Genomic DNA, 19942 nt, shown 5'->3' on the forward strand with positions numbered 1-19942 from the left:
GGGCAGAGCCAGCTCTAGGTTTTTTGCTGCCCCCCCACCCCAGCGCTCCCCCCGCACCCCCGTGTTGCCCCAGCCCTGGACTTCCCACACCCGCATCTCCTGCCACCGCAGCCCTGGGCTCTCCCTCCCCCGCACCCGCATCCCCTGCCACCCCAACTCTGGCCCCCACCTGCACCTCCTGCCGCCCCAGCCCTGGGCTCTTCCCTCCCCCTGCACCCACACCTCCTGCCGCCCCAGCTCTGGCCCCCATCCACATCTCCTGCCGCCCCAGCCCTGGGCTCTTCCCCCCCACACCCGCACCCTCTGCTGCCCCAGCTCTGGTCCCCACCTGCACCTCCTGCTGCCCCAGCCCTGGGCTCCCCCCCCCCCCGCACTTCCTGCCACCCCAGCCCTGGGCTCTCCCCCAAAGAAAGTATTGGGTGGACTAAATGGACAGTGCACCTCTCTATCTGAAGCCTAGCAAGGGAGGTACGCGGATCCCACTAGAATTTAAACGGAAAAGTAAGGGAGGGGAGGCTCTACTAGGACCTGGGCAGCTTTAGATACAGTACCAGGCACGTAGGAGGATTTACACTTCTGAGCCATGGAAGCAGAAATTGACTTTTCTTTTCCAGATTTAGCTAATATTCAGAAAGGGAATCTAGCACCTGCCTTCCAGATTTGAACACCCTCAAAATTCAGGAGGGCTCAAGCGCAATTTGGGCAGCTGTTACTTCATTTCTCCCAAATCAAATATACTGATCCACTGTAACTTGCTGTGGAAAAAGTAGAATAAATTGAGCAAGAAATGCTTCCCAGTGGTTATTAGGACTGAAATTGCTATTTTCAACAGCCATTGCTTTTTTTTTTTTTTTTTTTCTAGTTTTAGTTTTATTTCTTTGAAAGGAAGACAGTGATATTGCATTGGCAAATTCCCCATAGAAACAAAGAATGGAACAAAAGAATAATAAAGGCACCTCAACTTTTCCTCATTTATGTAGGACAGTCTTATAATATGCATCCAGATATCCTCCAATCACACAAGCTGAAAATTGTTCCACTTTACTGCAGTTCTGTAACCATATGGGAACCAATCCTGTCTGTGTTCTGTGAACATCCAAAATTCCTGCTGAATGACCCGCCCTGGGAGCGAGTTACCAGTGACCCAGGGCTGGGGCGGCAGGAGGGTGCAGTGGGGGGGGGGAGAGAGAGAGAGCTCAGGGCTGGTGTGGGGGGTGGGGGTTGGCAGCCAAAATTTTTTTTGCTTGGGGCAGCAAAAAACCTAGAGCCGGCCCTGACCCCACCTGCAAACCCTACGGAGCCTGGGGTTGGGGGGCTCTAGGCAGGGGAGGGGAAATCCCAGGGCCATAGCTCAATAACCCTGTGAGGCTACCCCCGCAAGAAGCAGCTGGGTGGGGAGTGAGGCAATGCATCATGGGAGATGTAGTGTCTCCCCTGCCTCCATCTCCCATCAGCCACTGCGGGCCCCATGGCACCATGGGAGATGTAGTGTCTCCCCTGCCTCCATCTCCCATCAGCCACTGCGGACCCCATGGCACCATGGGAGATGTAGTTTCTCCCCTGACTCCATCTCCCATTAGCTGCTGCCAAGCCCGGCCCTGCCTTCCCATTTCTAGAGCGAGGGGCCGGTGGTGCGAGGCCGAAAGCGAAAGCTACTGTGACGCTGGGGAGGGGCCGCCCTTGCTGGGAAGCCCCCCCAGCAAGAGATGTCTCCCTGCCCCGCGCGCCGCTCTGCACCATCCCCAGTGCGCACGGGGGTGCAGGGTCCAGCTTGCTGCACTGCAGCAGGGACCCCCACACGCCGCCCCTCCTCACTCCCCCCACGCCCCAATACCTGCCAGGTGCCCCCCGTCTCAATGCCGCCAGGCCTCCCCCTCTCCACTAGCTCCCAATCCCCCAGGTATGGAAGAGGAGCAACCTCCGCCCACTGTTCCCGTTGGGAATCTGTTAGAGGTTTTACTGAGTGCTGTCACTTCCGGTCACTGTTCCCAGTTGGACTCTAATAGAGAGAGCACTGGGGCAACATAACTTCCGGTAACTGTTCCAGGTTAGACTCTAATAGAGGGAGCACCGGGGCAACATATCTTCTAGTTTCTCCTCTCCCCCGTTCCCCCCGCGAGCTCCGTTTGCGGCTCTTGGGGGATCGGCGGCGCCCTAGACCCCGCAGCTGCGGCCCGGCAGTGCCAGGGAGCCACCCCGTGGGCTCATCTGGCTGTACTGCCTGCGCTGCCCGTTCCCCAGGGGCTGGGCCAGGCCCTGGCCTGGGAACACCCAGCGCCTGTGTGGGGCCCTGCTCGAGTGCACCAGGGCTTGCACTAGCCCGGCCAGACCCTCTAGGGCAGGGGTTCTCAAACTGGGGGTTGGGAGGTTATTATATGGGGGGTTGGAAGCTGTCAGCCTCCACCCCAAACCCTGCTTTGCCTCCAGCATTTATAATAGTGTTAAATGTATAAAAACGTTTTTAATGTATAATGGGGGTTGCACTCAGAGGCTTGCGATGTGAAAGGGGTCACCGGTACAAAAGTTTGAGAACCACTGCTCTATGGGCCCAGTCATGTACAGGCCACGCTGCTGCCCGCTGAGCCCAGAGCCCTTGGGAATCACTCTCCACAAAGTCTGCAGCACAAACAAGTGTCCGGGCGCTGTTCATTAGCAGTTGAGGCTCCTAAGGGCACCAAAACAAGCAGCCATCAAAGCTGTGCGGGGAATTGGGGTCAAGTGTTGGCACCATCAGCATGACCGGTTGAGTCCCTCTGCAGGGCTTTTCCTTCACAGGTTCAAAGGCAAGAGTGTGTTGTCATCCCTGGATTTACAAACTGGGAAACCAAGAACTCTTTCTAACAGCCCTTGACTAGCATGTGCTGTGTGCAGGGCCGGCTCTGGCTTTTTTGCCGCCCCAGGCAAAAAAGCCTCCGGCCGCCCCCCGCCCCTGGGGGGGAGGGCGGCCGGAGCCCCGGGGGGAGGGTGGCGAGCCCCGGCGGGGGCTCCGCTCTCCCTCCGGCGGCGTGGGGGAGGGCGGCCGGAGCCCTGGGAGGAGGGCGGCGAGCCCGGCGGCGTGGGGGAGGGCGGCCAGAGCCCTGGGAGGAGGGCGGCGAGCCCGGCCGGGGCTCGGCTCTCCCCCCGGCGGCCAGAGCGCAGGGGGCAGGGCGGCGAGCCCCGGCCGGGGCTCCGCTCTCCCCCCGGCGCCCAGGGGGAGGGCGCCGGGCGGGCAGGGCGGCGAGCCCCGGCCATGGCCCTGCTCTCCCCGGCGGCCGGAGCGCCGCGCCGCCCCCCTCCAGGTGCCGCCCCAAGCACAAGCTTGGTGGGCTGGTGCCTGGAGCCGGCCCTGGCTGTGTGTGATGGAGGCTTTACAGAGCAGGAAGCTACTTCACTGCCTCACCCTGTTTGCTTTTCTTTTTCATTAGCCTTCTCCCTAGGGCAAAGCATAGAGGTACTCGATAAAGACAGAAAATCGCTTGTTTCATAGTAAATCTGCAAATATGTGACCAAAAATCCTCCTTATTTAGAATAATATGGAAACAGACCCTTGAAATTAAAATGAAGACACTGGGTTTGATTGTTAATTATTCCTGCCCCCAGTAATAAAACTTTCAGGGAAGCTCCATATTAATCAATTGTTTATAAAGGACACATTTGGGGGTTAGGCAGGGGAGAGGCATCTGGAAACCTAGAGGGAGGCAGCAGAGCACATGCATTGAGGCAAAGACTTAGGCACGTAGGGAATTTGTGCTGCAGAAACGTAGGCACTAAGCAGCCAAGTGAGCTAAGGCACCTACAGGGTTGGGCAGCAGCCAAGCAGCAGTTTCGTGGGTCTCAGCAGTGCCTAAAAATGGGACTCAGGCACCGAAGTACCTTTGTGAATACCACCCCATGTCCCTATCCTAGGAGGCCAACAAGTACCGTTCTCCCCCTTCTAACAGAGGCGGTAACTGAGGACCAGAGACACTGCTCAAGCTCACTTCTAGCAGAGTTAGGAAGAGAAGGTCAGTCTCTCCATGGTGCAGACCCAAGTCACTCCCACTTAGCCATTGCCTTTTGGAATGACTGTGCCAAATCTATGTGCTTAGCTATGCTGTCTGTGCAATGGAGCTACCCCTGCCCAGCCACGTGAACGAGGCAAGAGGCTGCAGGAAGAGCCGAGCATTGGGCAAGTCTCGTGAAAGCAGAATGTTCAGAGGGTTAGGGCGCTGTGCCAGGGATCGCATATGTGGGGCAGCCCCTGAACCTCTGCTGTAGAGGGTCCAGGGAGCAGAGGGGCCAGGGAGCCATAAGCAAATGGGTGGTTGTGTTTGTTCTTTATGCTTTAAAGCAGCAAAAAAGATTTTTAACTTTGGTGAACCCTCCTTTCCAGGGTGTTATAATTCAGCAACCACTTGTCCAATTCACATCAAATTTGGTAGAAATAGTTTACTTCAGCCCCAGATTTAAGGTTCCAATTTTGAGGCTGATAGGATCTTCCTGTAGTTTATAGATGTAGGGTCAAAAATCAGGGTTATAAAGGAAACTATTAGAGTCTTAAACTATGGAGTGACTATCATCACTCCATCATACTGGGATGAAGCAGACTCTTCCACAGTGGGAATGACTCTGCTCCAACCGGGATGTGTGTGAGGCTAAGCCGGCTGGGTCTGAGAAGATAAGCACATTGCTGTATGCAGATTTCCATAAGGACTCTTTAATTTCATATCACCATCTAAATGATAATGGTGGCTTTCTGCTTTACAATTTCACTTGCATCTTCAGCCTTGCTACATGCAGGAGAAAAGAGTAAATTCTGCTGCTGTTTAAAAAACATCACCATAAAAGTGCACAAGGACAGATGATACTGAACTGATTCTCTTTTCCTAAATTATTTTTGCTTTATACTATAACTTGAATTCTTTCATTGTAAGGCACCTCCCGGACTAAGGGTCCATTATTTCACTGACTGTGAGAAGCTAGAAATGTCCCAGTGATCCTGTAACTGCTGGGAAGTTTCTCCTGGGCTCATGAGGTACGTGGCAGGAAGTTCTCATCCTTTAATTTGTTTTTAAAATGCTCCTTTTTCCACTTGAGAAGCTTCACTAATGACTTTAGATGCTCTGTATTTATCCACGTGACCCAGACCCAGACATTGCAATGCCTTTTCTCACACTGCATTATAAAAACAGATACAAAATACATTTGTTCTTCTTGGCTACTTTCTCTTTGTAATTTTACAACCAAAAAGTTAGTGATTTTTGTGATATTTTTCAATGAATTTTGCAAATGCTAGTATTAAGGCCTTTGTCCAGAATATTGGACTGTAATTTGAGATGGTGAACAGTGAAGCCGAGTTTTGCTATGTCTTTTGACAAAAACAGTAGCAAACACGCACATTTTGATGCAATTATTAATTAGCACATGTCCTAGGGTTCATATTGTGCTCAATGAATTTGTATCCCAAATTACAGCACGTTGCTCACTTGGAATTTGTTTTTTCTTTTCCTTTCTGGTGTGTGAATCAAGTTACAATGAAGATGAGGATTTCCTTCCACTCGCATTGTGCCATGGGCAACCCCACTCTGTCCAGTTACCTCCTTTTCTTTTTTACGGTCCATGTTTCTACATTGGAATCAGGTAGAAAGCCTCTTGTCACAGAGTGTCTTCTACTTTCTCTCAACAGTTTTAAAACCATTGATCTTTTGTTATTTTGAAACAATTCATAATAAGAGCATTTTATGTAAATTTGAGAAAGAAAATCTTTTTTTGCGGGGGGGCGGGCAGGGGAAGATATTGATTTTTCTCCCTTTTTACTCCCCTTGGTCTCAGTGTAACCTGTACTCAGTGGACTTTTACATCATATTTCACCTTAAACTTTCCTCCTGTCTCATCTTAAACTTTTGCGACTCTACCTATCACTATTGAATATTTTCATTAATGACTTGGATAATGAACTGGAGAGTATGCTGATAAAATTTGCAGATGACACCAAGCTGGGAGAGGTTGCTACAACTCTGGAAGACAGGATAAGAATTCCAAATGACCTGGACAAATTGGAGAATTGGTCCGAAATCAACAGGATGGATTTCAATAAAGACAAGTTCAAAGCACTTCACTAAGGAAGGAAATATCAAACGCACAGCTATAAAATGGCGAATAAATGACTAGATGGTAACACTGCTGAAAAGGATCCAGGGTTTACAGTGGATCACCGATTTAATATGAATAAGGCTATGAGTCAGTCATGGAGGTCATGGATTCCATGATTTTATGGGACCTCCATGACTTCCTGAAAATTATGATTCAGCTCCGGGCGGCCGAGCTAAGGCTTCAGCCCTGGGAGGTGGAGCTCAGGCTCCAGCCCCATATAGCGGGGCTTGGGCTTCCATGATTTATTGTTTATTGCCAACATCCTGCCCGTGACTTTTATTAAAAATACCCATACCAAAATCTTAGCCTTTAATATGAGTCAACAATGTGATGGAGATGCAAAAAAGGCTAACTAAGATTTTAAGTGATTATAAGTAGCAGGCATAGAAATCAAAGTTGGTTACCTAAGTAATAAATATAGAAATGCAGTCTAAATTTTAACTTTAACAGACTAAGTAAGATTTGAATCAAGTTGTCTCTCACCCTAACAGATCCTACAGGTAGCTTACAGTTCCTTAATACACGGACTGGACACCCTTCCAGCCTGGGACCATTCTCTTCCAGACGATCTTCCAGGTGTTGAGATGGAGGTGGCGGGGAGATAGGCCAAGAGATGATGTCACTGTCTCTCTTTTATGCCTCCACTTGCTGCCTCTGTATCTGTCACAGCCTTCCCGCCTAAGCTCCTGTCATGGAGAAAATAACAAATCCCCAAACAAAATCCCCCCCCCAAATGAACACCAAAGCAAAAACAGACCACTACACACTCCCTTCCCCAACCTCCCACTCAAACGCCCCTGTTTTCAGCTCTGTTTGCTGGTTCCTGTGCCACTGGATGGCTGCTTGGCTGCCTTTATAGACCCCCAATCAGAGAAGCCCCACTGCCTAATCAGGGAAGCCCTGCCCCCTAATCTGAACTCTACTTCTCTCACAAAAAACTATGCCCTACCAGCCTCTGCAAACTGAAGAAAAAAGAAGAAGAAAAAAGAAAAAAACCCACACAAAACTACAAAAACTTACTCACTGTCCCCTATGGAATAGGTGCTTGCCTCCTTCCTTCTCCTCCCACTGAACTCCCACTCAAACTCCCCTGTTTTCACCTTTTATTTATTTATTTACTTACTTATTTTTGCTGGCTTCTGTACCAGCCATTGGATTGTGTTATAGCTTTCTCTGCTAAATTGAGCTCATTATCAAGTCATTCCTTAATCTTCTCATAGCTCTTCTCTGAACCCACTCCAATTTATCAACATCCTTCTTGAATTGTGAGAACCAGGACTGGACACAGAATTCCAGCAGGGGCGTCACCAGTGTGAAATACAAGGAAGTTCTGTGACCTGTGTTACACAGGAGATCAGACTAGATGATCACTTCTGGCCTTGGAATCTATGAATCTATGCTGCAAAAGTTTGAATTGCACATTACACAAATAAGTCAAATATATGAAACAGAGTGATTTGAACTGAATGTGACTGACACGTGCTGTAAATTCATTTTGTGTGATGTGCTACCAAGCAGAGAATGTCATAAGTGGAAGGGGTAAAGAAGGATTTTGTACTATATTTTATTGTTTTTCAAATATCTATATTTGAAAGGATACATAGCAAGTTACAAATATAAAACAAAGTACTTTTTTTTTCAGTTTAGCTTATGTCACTGGGGAAGGGGTTTAAGGCAAACTGAAAAAGGTCACTATTATACCAGAATAAGGGGGTCCACATAGGAGTTATACCAGTATAATTACACCTGCATAACCACTAAAAATTTCCCATGTAGACCAGGCCTTAAGCTCCACAGCATGTCACAGACACAGCCTCTCCTTTCAGGTGTTCTGTATCATCCTTCTCTCTAGAGGCCACCTGCCTCGGTTCCAGTCTAGCAAACAGTCTTCCACAGGTTAATTGTTCTGGTTTCAGCCATTAACCAGCTCACAACATTTAGAGACAGAGATCACCCATTTTTTAATTCTGTCTGGATTGGTATTGACTAGGAAAAGTGGCTGAGTTTAGCTCAAGGGTTAGCTAACATGTGCTAGCTAAGCCTGTCCTAACTTGACCTGTTTTCCAGTGCAGATAAAGTGAGACACCATTAGCTCAGTTTTAGCTGGTCAAGTTGCAGCCTAGGCAGTTGTGAGAGATCACCATTCATTACCTATGAAAGCAATCCAGCTCCCCTCTGGTCTAATTGTCTGTGTGTCTTGGTTCCTTTAACAGTGAATTTCAAGGTGATTGGACCTCATCATCCCATCATGGTCTCTGCAGGTGAAGCTGCCCTGTTACCCTGTCACCTCTTCCGTAACACAAGTGCTCAGAAGATGAAGGTGCGCTGGTACCGATCCAAGTTCTCTGAACCTGTCCATCTGTATCAGAATGAAAAAGATCAGGCTGAGCAGCAAATACCAAATTATCAGGGCAGAACAGAGCTACTGAAGGATGGTATTGTGGATGGAAGCGTTGTCCTGCGTATACGCAACATCACCCCCTCTGACCATGGGCAGTTTATCTGTTTCTTCCGATCAAGCAGATTTTATGCGGAAGCCACTCTGGAACTGAAGGTGACAGGTCAGTAACTTGGGCTGCTAATTTGAATTCCCAGCAGAATAATAATTTATTTTGATGTGGAACTTGATGTGTCTCATTTTCATGCGAGTATCCAGAATTCCCTTCTATCTGCCAGTTATTTCCCATCAGTTGTTCAGGAGCCTATGCCCTGGGCATAAGCTAACAGATTTCAATGTGTGTCTCTCCACACTCTGGGTGTTCTTTTCACATCTTTGTTGTGCAAGAACTGTGAGAAAATCTATAAGTACCTACATGGGAACAAATATTTGATAATGGCTCTTCAGTCTAGCAGAGAAAGGTGTAACACAAGCTAATGGCAGGAAGTCGAAGCTAGAGAAATTCAGACTGGAAATAAGGCATAATTCTTTAATAGTGAGAGTAATTAACTATTGCAGTGGTTCTCAAATTGTGGTCCGCGAGCTCCATTCAGGTGGTCCGCAGATAGTTCCCTCTAAGGCCGCACATGAGAGAATGAAGGGCCACCCACCCAGGCGTGGCTCCACTAATTAGGTGCCTGGACCCTGGAGAAGACACACATGTAAGGTGAGGTTGTGGCCTTGGGGGGAATAGGGGGTAAGTGGGAGGGGGCAGTGGGGTGAGAAGAGGAGGTGGGGGGAATTTGGGACGTACAGGGCTGCAGCGTCCAGAGAAAGGTGACTTTCCCCAGCTCCAGGTCTGCAGCTGCTGGGGAGGGAAGGCCCTCCTTCCCAGCCTCAGCTCTCTGGCTGCTGGGGCTGGGAAGAGACCCCCCTCCTTCCCAGTCCCAGCTCTGTGGCTGCTGTGGTGAGGGAGAGACCCCACTCCTTCCCAGCTTCAGCTCTGTGTCGGCTGTGGTGGGGGAGAGAGGCACATCCATCGCATTAGAAAGGTAAGAATACTGATATTAAAATATGAGTTGTGTGCTTTTATTTGTAGAACAAAAAAAAATGTTAATCATTATTAAGGTGTTTTTTTATCCAACGTGCTTTACAATAGTTAGTTAATGGTACAACAACTTTTGGAAAGATCGTTAAGTGGTCCGCTGAGACCCTCAGCAATTTTCAAGTGGTCCCCAAACAAAAAAGTTTGAGAACCACTGAACTATTGGAACAACTTACCAAGGGTTGTGGTGGTGTCTCCTTCACTGGCAATTTTAAAATCAAGATTGGCTGTTTTTCTAAAAGATCTGCTGTCAGAATCATAATGGTCCCTTCTGGCCTTGGAATCTATGAATCTGTGAATGAACCTATGAAAGACTTTTAAAGACTATTAGACCTTTAATTTTGGAGAAAACAGCAAGAGGAGATAAAAAGGTGAAGAAAAATGCTTGAAAATCAGCTCTTGTTTCTTGCCACACAACTTCTAAGGGTGTGTGCAGGAGAAAGAGAAACATCCTTTTCTGATGACTTGAAGTGTCCATCCTAGAAAGGGCTGGAAACTACAGAGAGAGCAGCAGCTACATCAGCAGGACCAGATCTTTTATTTCTTCTTTTGATTATCTTTCTTTGTCTTTGACCTACACTGACTGAGATCCAAATCCACTTTGGGACTCGTGTGAAGTGAGGGGTTTCCCCTGGAAAAATACTCAGGGCTCAGAGAGGGGGTAGCTCCAGGTTATGACAACAAAGGCAATGCAGATTCTTTGATTAGAGAATGAATTGTCAGTTGCCTCCCTGCCATGCTTTGTGGGGACATTCTATGAATACTTGAGAGTCCCCAACCCAACTCCCCCCAGTGTGCAAACAAGGCCTAGCAGAGCCCCGTGTGATATTGCTAGATACAGTATTGATTTCTGGGAGCTGTAGTCTTTGAGGTTAGAGAACTAGCAGGAAGGGTAAGCGCATCTGTATGTGCTGAGGCCAGGGGCTGCTGCAGCAGCTGCTTCTGGAGCTGTTTGATGTTAGATTTCACTTTTTTGGTCTCGGCCTCCACTGCTCAACAAAGTGGTGACTAGGATGGCTCTCCTGCCCCTGAATCCACCTGCACCCTTTCTTCAAAGCCTAGGAGAGCTTCCAATTGCTTTTAATGCTTGGATAAGAGTATCTGAGTACGATGTCCTTGCAGTTAATGACAGAGAACTCTCTGAAGTAAGAAAATGTGCTTTGCTTATTTAAGTGCCTTGGAGCAGAAGGGCAGCTATATGTTACACTCTTCCCTTCTGAATAATAAATATGATACAGCACTCTCTGCATTAATTTGTGTGTGTGTCTAAAGTGAATGTGGTAGCTGCACGCTATAAATTCCACCAGCGTGGAAACCAGGGGAACTGACAGATCAGTATATTGCTGCTTTAAGGGAACTGATTGTCACATGTGATTTTTGGCAACATGGCAGATGAAATTATTTGAGATCGGCTCATGGAGAAAACAGCTGTGCCTCGTATTAGAGAACATCTACTGCTTGAACCAGAATTGAAATGGCAGAAAGCTGTAACCATTGCTAATCACATCGAGTCAGCAATGGTGGAGGTGAATATAATGAGCTCAGGAACAGCAGGTGCGATGCAAGCCGTGCAACCACTACATCTGGACTACAACAAGGCAGCTGAAAAATTACAAGGGCAATGTAAATGAGAAGTAACATGCCCAGTGATTTCAAAACACACAAGGAAAAGAATGTCACCACTGTGAATGTAACACCCCACTACAGACTACACAGGGATCGGCAACTTTTGGCACGTGGCCTGCCAGGGAAAGCCCCTAGCAGGCTGGGCCAGTTTGTTTACCTGCCGCGTCCGCAGCTTTGGCCGATCGCAGCTCCCACTGGCCGCGGTTCACCATCCAAGGCCAATGGGGGCTGCGGGAAGGGTGGCCAGCATATCCCTCGGGCTGCACCGCTTCCTGCAGCCCCCATTGGCCTGGGACAGTGAACCGCAGCCAGTGGGAGCCACGATCAACCGAACCTGTGGACGCGGCAGGTAAACAAACCAGCCCAGCCAGGCCCGCCAGGGGCTTACCCTGGCAGGTTGTGTGCCAAAGGTTGCCGATCCCTGGACTATACTGGAAAGCTTGCAGAGGGAGCTCAGTGGCCTGCAAAAAGAGCGGACATTTCCCTAAGGTATGCTAAAGCAACCCATCCTAATCAACAAGTACGTGCGGTTACCATGCCAGAGGTTACTGCATTGGGTGTGGATGGAAGCAGCTCCACAGACACTGTGGATAAAATAACGTGTGCTGTTCATGTCTCTGCTGCAGCAGGAGTGAAGCCCCAGGTGGTGGAATGAATGTTGAACACTGGCTCAGCAGTTTCTATACTACCTGAATTGATTTGCTTGCAATACTTTGGACATGTATCAGTTACTGAACTGAGCTTACACCTAGTGTGCTACTTGATGAACCACATCCCTGTACTTGGTTGACTACCTGCAACCCTGACATTTGATACATAATGTGTACCGGCAGAATTCTGTCCTATGCCTAGGGGTACTGCTATCCTAAACAGCAATTTGTTTCCCTCACTAAACATGTAGGCAGGCAATGGGCACAATGCTTTTACCCCACCTGGCACCACTACAGCACAAACTCTGGTCTCTGCTCTTAACGAGGATGGTACAGAGGAGCCCCAGTGGCTGTGCATTTGGATTTGCTCACGAATTTAAATTTTGACCTCAAGTGACAGCTGTATGACAGAATTTCCCTCTCTACCATTCTCCGTCAGGGATACTGTAGCACAAGAGGTTAAAAAATTAGTACAAAATGGTGTTATTGAAGAGATTGCATCATCTGAATGAGTCTCACCAATAGTAGTGATAAAGAGAAAGACTGGAGGTATTTGTCTTAGCATAGATTTAAGGGAGCCTAATAAAGCCATTGTGATTGACAGCTATCCACTCACACATAGAAGAAGCATTGGTGGATCTTTGTGACACAAAGACATTTTCTACTCTCGATCTACAGAATGCATATCACCAAGTTATACTACAGGAGGACAGAGAGATCTCACAGCATCATTACGCTTGAGGATCTATTCCACTTGAAACATGCACCATACGGACTTGTATTGGCACCCAGCATTTTCCAAAGAATAATGTCAGTGATTCTGAAGAATCAGCCTGGAGTACAGTATTATTTGGATGAAATTATTGTGTTTGGGAAGACTTACGAGGAACATGAAAAACATTTCCATGCAGTACTAAATAGGGTGACCAGACAGCAAGTGTGAAAAATCAGGACGGGGGTGGGGGTTAATAGGAGCCTATATAAGAAAAAGACCCAAAAATCGGGATGGTCCCTATAAAATCGGGACATCTGGTCACCCTAGTACTAAACCACATCAAAACTGCAGGGCTGAAACTGAATTGCACCAAATGCCAATTCTGACAAACAGAGTTGTTATTTCTGGGGCACATAATTTTGGAGACTGGATTGAAACCTGACCTGGACCACATCATGGTGGTTAAAAACCACCACCTCCAAGAGACACATAAACCTTACATGCTTTCTTAGTTTTTATGTCATGGTATGCCAAGTTGATTCTGAACAACACTTCAGTCACCGTTACAAACATACTCCAGGGAATCTCGAGCTTGGCCTGGATGACTGTTGCACAAGTTGTTTTGAAACAGTGAAAGATTTGACTGAAAATAGTCCAGCACTTGCATTGTTTGACCCTGCCTCAGACTACAGACTGGGAGCAACACTTACTCAAATCCAGGATGACAACATGGAGGACACTGTTGCATTTGCTTGAAGAACACTTACAGAAGCTGAGAGGAAGTATTCATCTGTTGAAAAGTAAGCACTTGCTTGCTATGGACTATGGAAAAATGGAGAACTTAGCTCTGGGGCCAGACTTTCAAGTCGCATACAGATCATAGCTCTTTGACAACACTGTTAACTTCGAAAGGACTTGGATGAGTGGGAGGCCAGATTGCTAGATGGTCAGCAAGACTACTGTCTTTCATGTATGTCACAGAATAAAGGCTGGGAATTCAAAATGTGATGCTTGTCCTGCCTGCCCTTGCCGACAGATGGTGACAATGTAGTTGCACTTATAGCAGGCACCCCCACATCCGTTACACAAGAATAATTCAAAGCTGCTTACTTAGCATGCCCCATTCAACAAAGATTGCAGGAACAGCTGATAACAAAATGGCTACACAACCCCAAATGCTTGATCCAGCTTTGCCCCTTTACTGTAGCGTACTCAAAACAATTCTGTACTAGACAGATGGGTATTATGAGGTACTGACTGGTTTATTGTACCCGACACACTGCAGACAAAATTCATACATCTGGCACATGATACACATCAAGGGACTGACAGAATGAAAGTGTGTCTATGTGACCTGTATTGGGGCCAAGAATGCATGCTCAGGTTGAAGCAGCTGTAAAAACGTGCATTACTAGCCAGTTACATGACAAAATGGTGGTGATCATGTGCCACCATTACAGCCTGTTCTTCTTCCAGATGCCACATGGGAAAAGCTTGCCATTGATATTATATGTCCATTATTATATTTATATGTCATCTCTGCTACACTCATCATGTTCGTGTCGCTTGTCCTTAGCAGGGAAGGGAACCTGAAAAATGTGTGTTGGACAATGGAACACAATTTTCCTCACTGGAATTTGAAACCTTTCTGGCAGAAGGGAACAGAAGTGGCTCTGTGGATATGGGGAAAGTCGTGGACGTGATATAACTTGACTTTAGCAAAGCAGTCTCACACATTCTTGCCAGCAAGTTAAAGAAGTATGGATTGGATGAATAGACTATAAGGTGGATAGAAAGCTGGCTAGATCGTCGGGCTCAATGGGTAGTGATCAACGGCTTGATGTCTAGTTGGCACCCGGCAACAAGCGGAGTGCCCCAGGGGTCGGTCCAGTTTTGGGCACCCCCACTACAAAAAGGATGTGGACAAATTGGAGAGAGTCCAGCGGAGGGCAACAAAAATGATTAGGGGGATAGGGCGCATGACTTACGAGGAGCGGCTGAGGGAACTGGGGTTATTTAGTCTGCAGAAGAGACGAGTGAAGGAGGATTTGATAGCAGCCTTCAACTACCTGAAGGGGGGTTCCAAAGAGGATGGAGCTTGGCTGTTCTCAGTGGTGGCATGTGACAGAACAAGGAGCAATCATCTCATATTGCAGTGGGGAGGTCTAGGTTGGATATTAGGAAAAATTATTTCACTAGTAGGGTGGTGAAGCACTGGAATCCATTACCTAGGGAGGTGGTAGAATTTCCATCCATAGAGGTTTGTAAGGCCCAGCTTGACAAAGCCCTGGCTGGGATGATTTAGTTGGGGATTGGTCGTGCTTTGAGCAGGGGATTGGACTAGATGACCTTCTGAAGTCTCTTCCAACCCTAATCTTCTACTATTCTATGACACTTTAACATTACATGTAGAAAATAATCATGTATTACAATCAAATTGATTGAGAAATTGAACAATTCCATAGAAGTTTGAAAGACAGTCTGGAGACACCTATGCTGGAAAGAAAAGTGTGGACAACCTTCACTACGATTACTTTTAAATCTACAGGGCTACACGCCATGCCACAACACAAAAGTCACCTGCTGAATTATTGCACGGTAGAGAGATGCATACTAAATTAAACATTGCTGGATTACACGGGCCTATATCTGATATATCATTGCTGCCGGATATCAGACAAACAGTTCAATGAAAACCACAAAAATATAAGATGCAGATAAATGCTGTGGGGTCAGGGAACTGAAATTCAAATGTGGCTTGTTTATAGAAGTATGAAAACCTGGAATGTTAGGAAAAGGAGAACCCAGGTTCACTTCCCCACAGAAAATTGTTTCTAAAAAGGACTATGACACTCTGTACCTCAGAGTAGCACTCTGGAACTCCCATATTCATCACTGTCATAGAATTATGATATGTTTTGTACAAAGTTTGTCTTGAGAGGTATCATTTTAAAAGTCTTGATCTGTTGAACATTAATATCCTGTTGGATTGTATGTGCTATCATGGTATAGGAAGTTATGAAGTTTTGCTATGTATGTGTTACTGAAATATGTTGTGAGGTTGGGAACACCCACAACCAACCTTTCAGGTGCAACAATGGAGGAGGCAGACAGGGGTTAATGGCTCATCAACACCCATCAAGGAAAGGATCTCAGAAACTGTATACAATGGAAACTTCTCAGAGAGAACACGTAGACAATGGAGACTGCTTGACCAATGGAGACTACCTGATCCCCACACCACAGCAAAGGATTTTTCCAACAAGCTGGAAGAAACTATAAAAGAGGGGAAGTGACATCATCACTTGGCCTCACTCCCCTCCACAACTCAACACCTGGAAACATGTTTGGAGGACAAAGACTTTGTATGTGGGAGGGCGGTTTCAGGCTGGAAAAGAGTCCCAGCCTGTGTATTGAGGAACTATACTATCCTGTTTAGTTTATAGAACTCAGATTGTGAATTTACTTTTATTTCTTAGGTAACCAACTTTGATCTCTACATTCGCTACCTATAATCACTTAAAATCTATCTTTCTGTACTTTATATTTTACCTAAAACAGTGTGGTTTGGTTGAAGTGCTTGGGAAATCTCAGCTCAGTTTACATCGAAGCAGGGGCAGTCTGGGTAATGAACTTATTCTGGTTAGGCTTCTGACCAGGGCAAGATGGTACAGCTCTGGGGTGCAAGGCTGGGGAGCTGGGGGAAATTGGCTGGGGAGCTGGGGGGGAATTGGCTGGAGCCTCCCTATTGTTGGTTCATGAATGACTGGGAGAAGCATTCATGTAACTCAGCTGGGTGTGTTGCTGTCTATGGATGGCTGTGTAAGGGTAGTGCCTGCCAGGGGTATGTGGCTTGACACAGCATCACAGTGTGAGGGGCACCCCATGTTGGAGGGACAGAGGGCTCAGTGGTCCCACAGTCCATGTTGCACCCCAGGGACCCCGTCACAAGGACCTCACGCTTACAAGCTGTCAGATGGTCAGTCTGGAGCACTATTCATCTTGCCCCTGCTTACTATGACATAGTGCAATGTTTCAGACTATCTAACTAGCCCTTTGCTGCTGACAATACAGGATAACTGACAGGATATTGGGCCTGACGAATATGCTGTCAGAGTCTGACAGCCAACTGTATTGGCTAGAGACTGTGTTCTGTAATTATTAAAGGAACAGTCTTCTATTATAACTAGAATACTAATTACAGTTACATAACTACTTCTTAGTTATTGTTTATTTGCTAATTACATAATTTATGTTTATTATAGTAGCAGGTTATTGGATTATTATTACTGCCGTAAGATTGAGTTTGTTCTAAGACGAGGGAAATGTGGTGTTGCTAGATCCAGCATTGATTGCTGAGAGCTGTAGTCTTTGTTTAGAAGCCAACAGGAAACAGGAAGTGTAAATGTGGGTGTTGCTTCATTGTTGTCGTAATAAACCTTGTTGGATTTCACCCTTTTGGTCTCAGCTTCCACTGCTCACCAAAGAATGAGATAATATTCAGTTAGGTAATAAATACACCATGATCTCCCCAGGCAGAGCTGCCAAGCAGCTCCTGGAGCCTTTTCACAACGAGGCTGCCAGAATGTGACTTAGGGCTTTCCTACACTAGGGGGGCTACAGTGGCACTCTAGCTATGCCGCTGCAACCCCATAGTGCAGACGCAGACTAAAGCGATGGCAGGGTTTTCCCATTGCTGTAGGTAATCCACCTTCCCAAGCAACAGGAGCTAGCTCAATAGAAGCACTCTATTGTAATTCTTCACACCCCTGAGTGACATAGCTGTGTCAATCTACATTTTAAGTGTAGACCAGGCCTTAGAGCCTCTGGCCTTCTCTGCATGGGAAAGTTGTATCAGTTTAAATTAAATTGGTTTTTAATCCAGTTTATTTAGATGAGTGCGAACTCCTATGTGAGTACTTGTGGCACCTTAGAGACTAACAAATTTATTAGAGCATAAGCTTTCGTGGGCTACAACCCACTTCTTCGGATGCACTCTATATGCATAGAGTTGCTGTCCCCCAGGGGTCTGTACTGGGACCAGTACTATTTAACATATTCATAAATTCAGTACTGGTCACCCTAGTACTAAACCACATCAAAACTGCAGGGCTGAAACTGAATTGCGCCAAATGCCAATTCTGACAAACAGAGTTGTTATTTCTGGGGCACATAATTTTGGAGACTGGATTGAAACCTGACCTGGACCACATCATGGTGGTTAAAAACCACCACCTCCAAGAGACACATAAACCTTACATGCTTTCTTAGTTTTTATGTCATGGTATGCCAAGTTGATTCTGAACAACACTTCAGTCACCGTTACAAACATACTCCAGGGAATCTCGAGCTTGGCCTGGATGACTGTTGCACAAGTTGTTTTGAAACAGTGAAAGATTTGATTGAAAATAGTCCAGCACTTGCATTGTTTGACCCTGCCTCAGACTACAGACTGGGAGCAACACTTACTCAAATCCAGGATGACAACATGGAGGACACTGTTGCATTTGCTTGAAGAACACTTACAGAAGCTGAGAGGAAGTATTCATCTGTTGAAAAGTAAGCACTTGCTTGCTATGGACTATGGAAAAATGGAGAACTTAGCTCTGGGGCCAGACTTTCAAGTCGCATACAGATCATAGCTCTTTGACGACACTGTTAACTTCTAAAGGACTTGGATGAGTGGGAGGCCAGATTGCTAGATGGTCAGCAAGACTACTGTCTTTCATGTATGTCACAGAATAAAGGCTGGGAATTCAAAATGTGATGCTTGTCCTGCCTGCCCTTGCCGACAGATGGTGACAATGTAGTTGCACTTATAGCAGGCACCCCCACATCCGTTACACAAGAATAATTCAAAGCTGCTTACTTAGCATGCCCCATTCAACAAAGATTGCAGGAACAGCTGATAACAAAATGGCTACACAACCCCAAATGCTTGATCCAGCTTTGCCCCTTTACTGTAGCGTACTCAAAACAATTCTGTACTAGACAGATGGGTATTATGAGGTACTGACTGGTTTATTGTACCCGACACACTGCAGACAAAATTCATACATCTGGCACATGATACACATCAAGGGACTGACAGAATGAAAGAGTGTCTATGTGACCTGTATTGGGGCCAAGAATGCATGCTCAGGTTGAAGCAGCTGTAAAAACGTGCATTACTAGCCAGTTACATGACAAAATGGTGGTGATCATGTGCCACCATTACAGCCTGTTCTTCTTCCAGATGCCACATGGGAAAAGCTTGCCATTGATATTATATGTCCATTATTATATTTATATGTCATCTCTGCTATACTCATCAAGTTTGTGTCGATTGTCTTTAGCAGGGAAGGGAACCTGAAAAGTGTTTGTTGGACAATGGAACACAATTTTCCTCACTGGAATTTGAAACCTTTCTGGCAGAAGGGAACAGAAGTGGCTCTGTGGATATGGGGAAAGTCGTGGACGTGATATAGCTTGACTTTAGCAAAGCAGTCTCACACATTCTTGCCAGCAAGTTAAAGAAGTATGGATTGGATGAATAGACTATAAGGTGGATAGAAAGCTGGCTAGATCGTCGGGCTCAATGGGTAGTGATCAACGGCTTGATGTCTAGTTGGCACCCGGCAACAAGCGGAGTGCCCCAGGGGTCGGTCCAGTTTTGGGCACCCCCACTACAGAAAGGATGTGGACAAATTGGAGAGAGTCCAGCGGAGGGCAACAAAAATGATTAGGGGAATAGGGTGCATGACTTACGAGGAGCGGCTGAGGGAACTGGGGTTATTTAGTCTGCAGAAGAGACGAGTGAAGGAGGATTTGATAGCAGCCTTCAACTACCTGAAGGGGAGTTCCAGAGAGGATGGAGCTCGGCTGTTCTCAGTGGTGGTATGTGACAGAACAAGGAGCAATCATCTCATGTTGCAGTGTGGGAGGTCTAGGTTGGATATTAGGAAAAATTATTTCACTAGGAGGGTGGTGAAGCACTGGAATGGGTTACCTAGGGAGGTGGTAGAATCTCCATCCATAGAGGTCTGTAAGGCCCAGCTTGACAAAGCCCTGGCTGGGATGATTTAGTTGGGGATTGGTCCTGCTTTGAGCAGGGGGTTGGACTAGATGACCTTCTGAAGTCTCTTCCAACCCTAATCTTCTACGATTCTATGACACCTTAACATTACATGTAGAAAATAATCATGTATTACACTCAAATTGATTGAGAAATTGAACAATTCCATAGAAGTTTGAAAGACAGTCTGGAGACAGCTATGCTGGAAAGAAAAGTGTGGACAACCTTCACTACGATTACTTATAAATCTACAGGGCTACACGCCATGCCACAACACAAAAGTCACCTGCTGAATTATTGCACA

The 19942-nt window shown here is 46.7% G+C and overlaps 1 protein-coding gene and 1 pseudogene across 1 annotated transcript in view; both read left to right on the forward strand.

Annotated features, from left to right (window-relative positions):
• Positions 1-19942, forward strand: part of LOC135887695 (class I histocompatibility antigen, F10 alpha chain-like) — a 201739-nt gene that overhangs the window by 98333 nt on the left and 83464 nt on the right. The window lies entirely within an intron of this gene.
• LOC135887694 (butyrophilin subfamily 1 member A1-like) overlaps positions 5493-19942 on the forward strand; it is a 38662-nt pseudogene continuing 24212 nt past the window's right edge.

The sequence above is a fragment of the Emys orbicularis genome, chromosome 13, assembly GCF_028017835.1.
Source record: "Emys orbicularis isolate rEmyOrb1 chromosome 13, rEmyOrb1.hap1, whole genome shotgun sequence".
Classification (NCBI taxonomy): domain Eukaryota; kingdom Metazoa; phylum Chordata; order Testudines; family Emydidae; genus Emys; species Emys orbicularis.